This window comes from Marmota flaviventris, chromosome 7, assembly GCF_047511675.1.
Source record: "Marmota flaviventris isolate mMarFla1 chromosome 7, mMarFla1.hap1, whole genome shotgun sequence".
NCBI classification, from domain to species: domain Eukaryota; kingdom Metazoa; phylum Chordata; class Mammalia; order Rodentia; family Sciuridae; genus Marmota; species Marmota flaviventris.
In genome coordinates, this window is record NC_092504.1 from 786,861 (window position 1) to 793,546 (window position 6,686).

Consider the following 6,686-nt stretch of genomic DNA (forward strand, 5'->3'; position numbering starts at 1 on the left):
CTCGAGTGTGTCATTTGCCTTTCATTGGATATAGTTTGGATATTTTATTAACATTATAATAACAGGGAAGTTATTATATTAATTTTAAATGCTGTGTATGGAAAATGTAATAGTATTAAAACCTCAGGGCAGTTATTATATTAGTTGTACTTGCAATATTATGAACATTACATCAATATTAAAGCCACAGAGCAGCTATTATATTAATGTAGATGCTGTAGTATGGATACTAATACGAAAGGCTACAGGAGAGCTATACTATCCTATTCTGCAGCCACAGTATGCATATATTAATACTAAATGCCACAGAGAAGTTTTTACAGTACTGAAAATGCTACAGTAAACATACTACATTAGTATTAAAGGCTAAAGTTTAGTTATCATATTAGTTTTAGATAGTATTATGGATATCATAATAGTATTGGCAGCTATTATATAAGATTCAGATGCTACATTATGGAGAATTTATTAATATTAATGGCCAAAGGGCAGCTGTCTTATCAGTTTTAGATGTCAAAACAGGTAATCAAATTAGTACTAATGGCTGCAGGACAGCTATTATATTAGTATTAAGACCACAGGGGAGATATTATATTGATTTTAGATGATAGAGTATATATATCTTATTTGTATTCAAGGATACAGGGCAGCTATTATATCACTTTTAGATGCTACACTAAGCAGTTTTAGATGTTCTACTAGTATGATATCACATTAGTATTAAAGGCATCATGGCAACTATTTGTTTTAGGTGATGCAGTATGTATATAATTTAGTGTTAAGACTACAGTACAGCTATTATATTAATTCAGATGCTACAGAATGATATTATACTAATATTAAAGGTCACAGGGCAGCTATTTTATCAGCTTAAGATGACATAATATGAATATCATATTAGTATTATATTATATTATTAAAGGCCACAGGGCAGCTCTTATATTAGCTTTGAATAGTATAGGATGGATATTTTGTTAGTTTTGAAGATCTCAGAGCAGCCATTATATCAGTTTTAGATGTTCTAGCATGGATATCATATTAATATTAAAGGCCCAGGTCAAGAATTATGTCACTTTTAGGTGTTCAAGTATGAATAACATGTTAGTATTAAAGTCAACATGACAGTTGATATATTAATTTCAATAGTATAGCATAAATATCATTAGTTTAATGGCTACAAAGCAAATATTATACTAGCTTAATGTATTATAATATAAATATCATGCTAATATTTTTTAAATTTTTATTAGTTATTGATAGACCTTTATTCATTTATTTATTTACATGTAGACATTTATTCATTTATTATTGTTTATATGAAAATCAAACCCAGTGCCTCACACATGCTAGGAAAGTGCATTACCACTGAGCTTCAACCCCAGCATATCATGCTAATGTTAAAGGCTTCAGAGTACCTGTTCATCAGTTTCAGATTCTATATCATATATATTAAATATTAAAATCCACCAGAGAGTTAAGTTATTATATTGGTTTCACAAGCTATAGAAAAGGTGTCATATTAATATTAAAGGCCACAATGTAATATCTATTACATTGGGCTTAGAGGCCATAACATGGATATCATATTAGTATTAAAAGCTACAGGGGAGCTACTATATTAGTTTTAGATGCCATAGTATGGATATAACATTAGATTTAAAGGCCATAGCCCAGCTATTATATTCATTTTAGGTACTATAGTTTGGATGTCATATTAGTATTAAAAGCCTCTAATGGCTCTGATATCTGTTTTTGATGCTATAATATGGAAATAATATTAATAGTAAATGCCACAGAGCAGCTATTTTATCAGTTTTCTATGCCATATTATGGAGATCATATAAGTAACAAAGGCCACAGGACAGCTATTATATTAGATTTAGAGGTCATAGTATGGATGATATATTAATAGTGAAGTCTATCGGGAAGCTATTATATTACTTTTACATGCTATCACAAGGTTATTATATTAATATTAAAGGGCAGAGGGAAGCCATAGGATGGATATAATATCAGTATTGGAAAGCACAGGACAGCTTATATATTAATTTCAGAGGCTATAATTTTTATGTCATATTAATATTAAAGGCCACAGGGCAGGGCCTGGGGTTGTCACTCAGTGGTAGAACACTTGCCTGGCATGCATAAGGCAATGGGTTTGATCCTCAGTATCACATAAAAATAAATAAATAAAATAAAGGTATTGTTTTCATCTATAAACTTTAAAAAATATTTTTAAAAGGCCACAGGGCAGGCTGGGGTTGTGGCTCAGAGGTAGAGTGCTTGCCTAGAACATGTGAGGCACTGGGTTTGATGATCAGCACCACACAAAAATAAACAAATTATGGGCTGGGGTTGTGGCTCAGTGGTAGAGCACTCATTTAGCACATGTGAGGCCTGGGTTTTATCCTCAGTACCACCTAAAAATAATTAAATAAATACATAAATAAATAAAATAAAGGTATTGTGTCCATATACAACTAAAAAAAATTTAAAGGCCACAGGGCATGTATTATATTAGTTTTAGATACTAAATTATGGATATTGTGTTAATATAAAAGGTCACAGGGAACCTATTTTATTAGTTTTAAATGCTATACTATGTATGTCATTAGTATTAAAGACCACAGGGCAACTATTATAATACTTTAAGTACCAGAGAGAATAACATGTTAGTATTGAAGGCCACAGGAAGCAATTATATTAGTTTTAGAGTCCACAGTATGGATATTACATTAGTATGTAAAGCCATAGTGCCACTATAATATCAGTTTCTGGTGCTGTATTATGGATTTTATATTACAATTAAAGGCCACAGCGCAGCTATTATATCAGTTTTAGAGGCTGTAGTATAGATACCACATTTGAATTAAAGAACACAGGTCAGCTATTATATTAGCATTAAGTGCTATAGTATGAACATCATTTTAGTATTAGAGGCAAAAGTACATGAATTAGTTTAAGATGCTATATGTGGATATTATATTAATATTAAAAACACAGGAGATCTATTATATTAGATGAGACAGTATGTATATTACATTAGTATGGAAGGCTATCAGACAGCTACTATGTGAGATTGGGATGTTTTGCTATGGATATCATATTACTGTAAAAGGCCAAAAAGCTGTTATTATATTAGAATTAAATGCTATAATGTGCACATTATATAGTATAAAGGTCAACTATTACATTTATTTTGGATATCATATTAATATGAAAGACCACAAGACAGCTAATATATTAGCTGTTATATTAAAGGTTTCAGGGCAGCTACTATATGTTTTATGTGCTTGAGTATGGAAATTACATAAGTATTAAAGGCCACAGCTCAGGTATTATATTAGTTTTAGATGCAACAGTATGGATATCATATTAAGATTATAATATATTATAAGACCACAAGGCAGCTATTATATTAGTATTAAATGCTATAGTATAACTATAATATTCATATAAAGACCACAGGGCAACTATTATAATTATTTTAAATGCTTTAGTATGGATATTATAATAGTTTTAAAGCCACAAGTATGTCATTATATTAGTTATAGAGGGTATAATATATCTTTAGTATTAAAACCACTGGGTGTGGGAGGTCACTCTGAATGATTTGTGTCTTCTGTCCCAGAGCAGAGAAGCTTTGACCATCACTACATCTCATAGTGACCTATACATTTCCCTGGTCCCAGAAGTTTGAGGACATATCTTCAGACATAGGTTTGTCACCCTATAGCCCCTTGGGTCGAATTACACTCACCTGTCCTTTGTAACCATGCCCCTTCTGACCTTTTTTGGATGGAACTTTCTAAGAATAAGGGTCCTCCTAATAATAGCCCACTTCCAAATGTGCTCGCTCGCTCTCACCAGCCTCTCATGACTTTCCCTCACTCTCCCATTTGGGGAGCTTGAGGCCAAGAGTAGAGGAGTCATCCTGAAACTTGTTTAAAGGTAAAGTGTGTGTCTGCATTTTATTTGGTGTCCCTGGAAATTCACACGAGCAACCTTGAGTTCAGATGCCCACGTGGGTCAGGGGCAGCAACTGGGTACCTATTATATTAGTTTTAGATGCTATAGTATGGATATTATTATTATTAAATACCACAGGGCATCTATTATGGTATTTTAGGTACCATACTGCTAATATGATAAAACTAATAAAATAGCAGCATTTTTATCATATTAGCATTAAAGTCCACAGGAAACTATTATATTAATTTTAGAGGCCACAGTATAAATATTATATTAGTATCAAATGCCACAAGGCAGCTATAATATCAGTTTTAGATGCTGTATTATGAGATCTATATTACTATTAAAGGCCAAAAGGCAGCTATTATGCCAGTTTTTGATGCTATATTATGGATACAATGTTAGTATTAGCAGGCCAAAGAGCAGCTATTACATTAGTTTGAGAGGTCATTAATATAATATTAATATTAATGTTAAAGGCTACAAATTATTATACTATACTATTATAGTAGTTTTATATGCCATGATATAAATATCATGATTGATATAGGTTTCAGGTCTGCTATTCTATTAGTTTTTTGTTTGTTTGTTTGTTTGGTTGGTTGGTTGGTTTTTTTTGCAACACAAACTGCTACATTTTATTTTTGCACCAAAGGAAAATAAAAGAACCATTTTACTAAGCAGCTCAAAAACTGTTAGTGTTCAATGATCAAGAAGGAAATGAGGTCAGAAAGCAAACTTTTCAGTTTCTCCCAAACATATTATTGCAAGTATCACAGAAACAATACTGATTTTCAACATACAGAAGTTAAGCAAAAAGGAGAATACTGAAGATGCACAGGTCAGACTGGAAGCAGTGATCCAAGAAGCTTGAATAACCAAGCAGCTCTTTCTGTCCATATTCCAGGCTCATCAAATTCCTCCTATTTCAAAGTAGATATCCACATGCAGAAATCTTGGCAGCTCCAAATATATTAGTCTAGCTGTTTCACATGCATCTCCACAAGCTGGGCCCCAACTCAGATTCTGTACAGGAAGTTCCCATTGCTGTCAAAGAACTCCCATCCCCGCTGCACCACTTTGCTGCTGAAGTTCTGGTTCTGAAGCTCCCCTGTCTTCAACATTTCCAGTTTCTCATCACTTGGCAATCCATTACTGTCAGTTCTTCTGGTGCCTACACAATCATTGGAGTATTTTTGCAGCTCTCTCTGATGACCTAAGGCTGCAGTGATAGGCACAAAGCTTTCCTTCTTCAAGCCCTGGATTCCTTTATTCCTTCCCTTTTGTCTCAATGCATTTGTACTGTGAGTTTTTGACTCTATCACTGTCAAAGCTGTGCTGTGATGCTGACCTTCAGATGAAACTTCATCCCCTGGCATCAGCAAAGAGTTTGATACAGAGTGGCCTGCAGCAAGTGGCTTCACGGTATCTCTAGAGCCCTGGAGCTGCGGGAGTGAGTGGGCAAACTCAGCTTTCTTAAGGACTTTTTGATCTTGCTTCAGTTTCTGTTCCAAAGTGGGTACAAATTTACTTTTTAAAACCCTTCGGATAACATCAGTGCTGACATCAAAACCTTCAGCCAACCTGGGAACTGACCAGGACTCAGCAAATTCCTTATGTAAATACCGTATCTGCTCCATGGCTTCCCACATCAGAGTTCTGGGCGGGGCACCTGGCGCCTCCATTTGCCGAATTTTCTGGAATTGAATTGCTTTTTTCTGTCCTTTCAGGGTGCTGGGGGAGAGAACCAATGGCAGAAGCCATGCGTGGAAGCAAGATGGGTGTTTGAAAAGTCTCGGGCTAAATCACCAAGAGCCCAGCCCTCTTTTGTGTCAGTAAAGGCCACGGGCCACGTTTGCCAGCTTAACACCACTCTGTGCACCAACCCAAAAATCTAACACCTACAACAATAATTGCCTGTAAGCATGCTGAACTATCTAAAAGTGTGACGAAATATACGTCACTAGCGAAGGAACCTGTGTCCCAAGGGAGCTGAACATCTGTCGCAACGCCGCTAACAACAGGTAAGAAGAAACTAGAGTCCCAGTGGAGGACGCCTGGCGTCCGGGGGCGCGGTCCCAAGCGCTGAGGCCCAAGGCCAGCTTCAGGCTGGGGCCGGAAAGGAGCTGGCCTCTCTACCTCCCGCAGCTCCCGCTCCTCTGGCTCCCAGTCGGCATCCGGTCCGGCTCACGGCCCATAGGGCCTGAGCCCGCCAGCCCTCAGGTGGCGAACCCATGGCAGCGACAGCAGTACTGACTCGGCCGCCCAGCAATAGGCTGAGGGTGACCGCCATGGCGAAGTAAGCCGCCCTCCTATTTTATGAGTTTCATATGCTATAGTATGGATATTATATCAGTAGTAGTATGGATATTATATTAGTCAAAGGTCAGTTTTATATTGGAATCAGATTTCATCATGTAGATGTTACATTAGTATTAAAGTCCACAGGGCACCTGTTATAGTAGTTTAAGGCCATGCATGTATATTATATTAGTATTAAAGATCAAAGGTCAGCTATTATATTAGTTTCGGATTGTATATTATAGATACCACATTTTTAATGAAAGACCACAGGACAGCTATTATATCAGGTTTAGATACTTTACTATGGAGATTATATTAGCACTGAAGTCCACTGGGCAGATATTACATAAGTCTTAGATGCTATAATATGGATATTCCATGAACAAAAGTGTTAATATTATATTAATATT

At 35.6% G+C, this 6,686-nt stretch overlaps 1 pseudogene; it reads right to left on the reverse strand.

Annotated features, from left to right (window-relative positions):
* Positions 1 to 4,991: 4,991 nt before the first annotated feature.
* Positions 4,992 to 6,265, reverse strand: LOC114092516 (neugrin-like; annotated as a pseudogene).
* Positions 6,266 to 6,686: the final 421 nt, after the last annotated feature.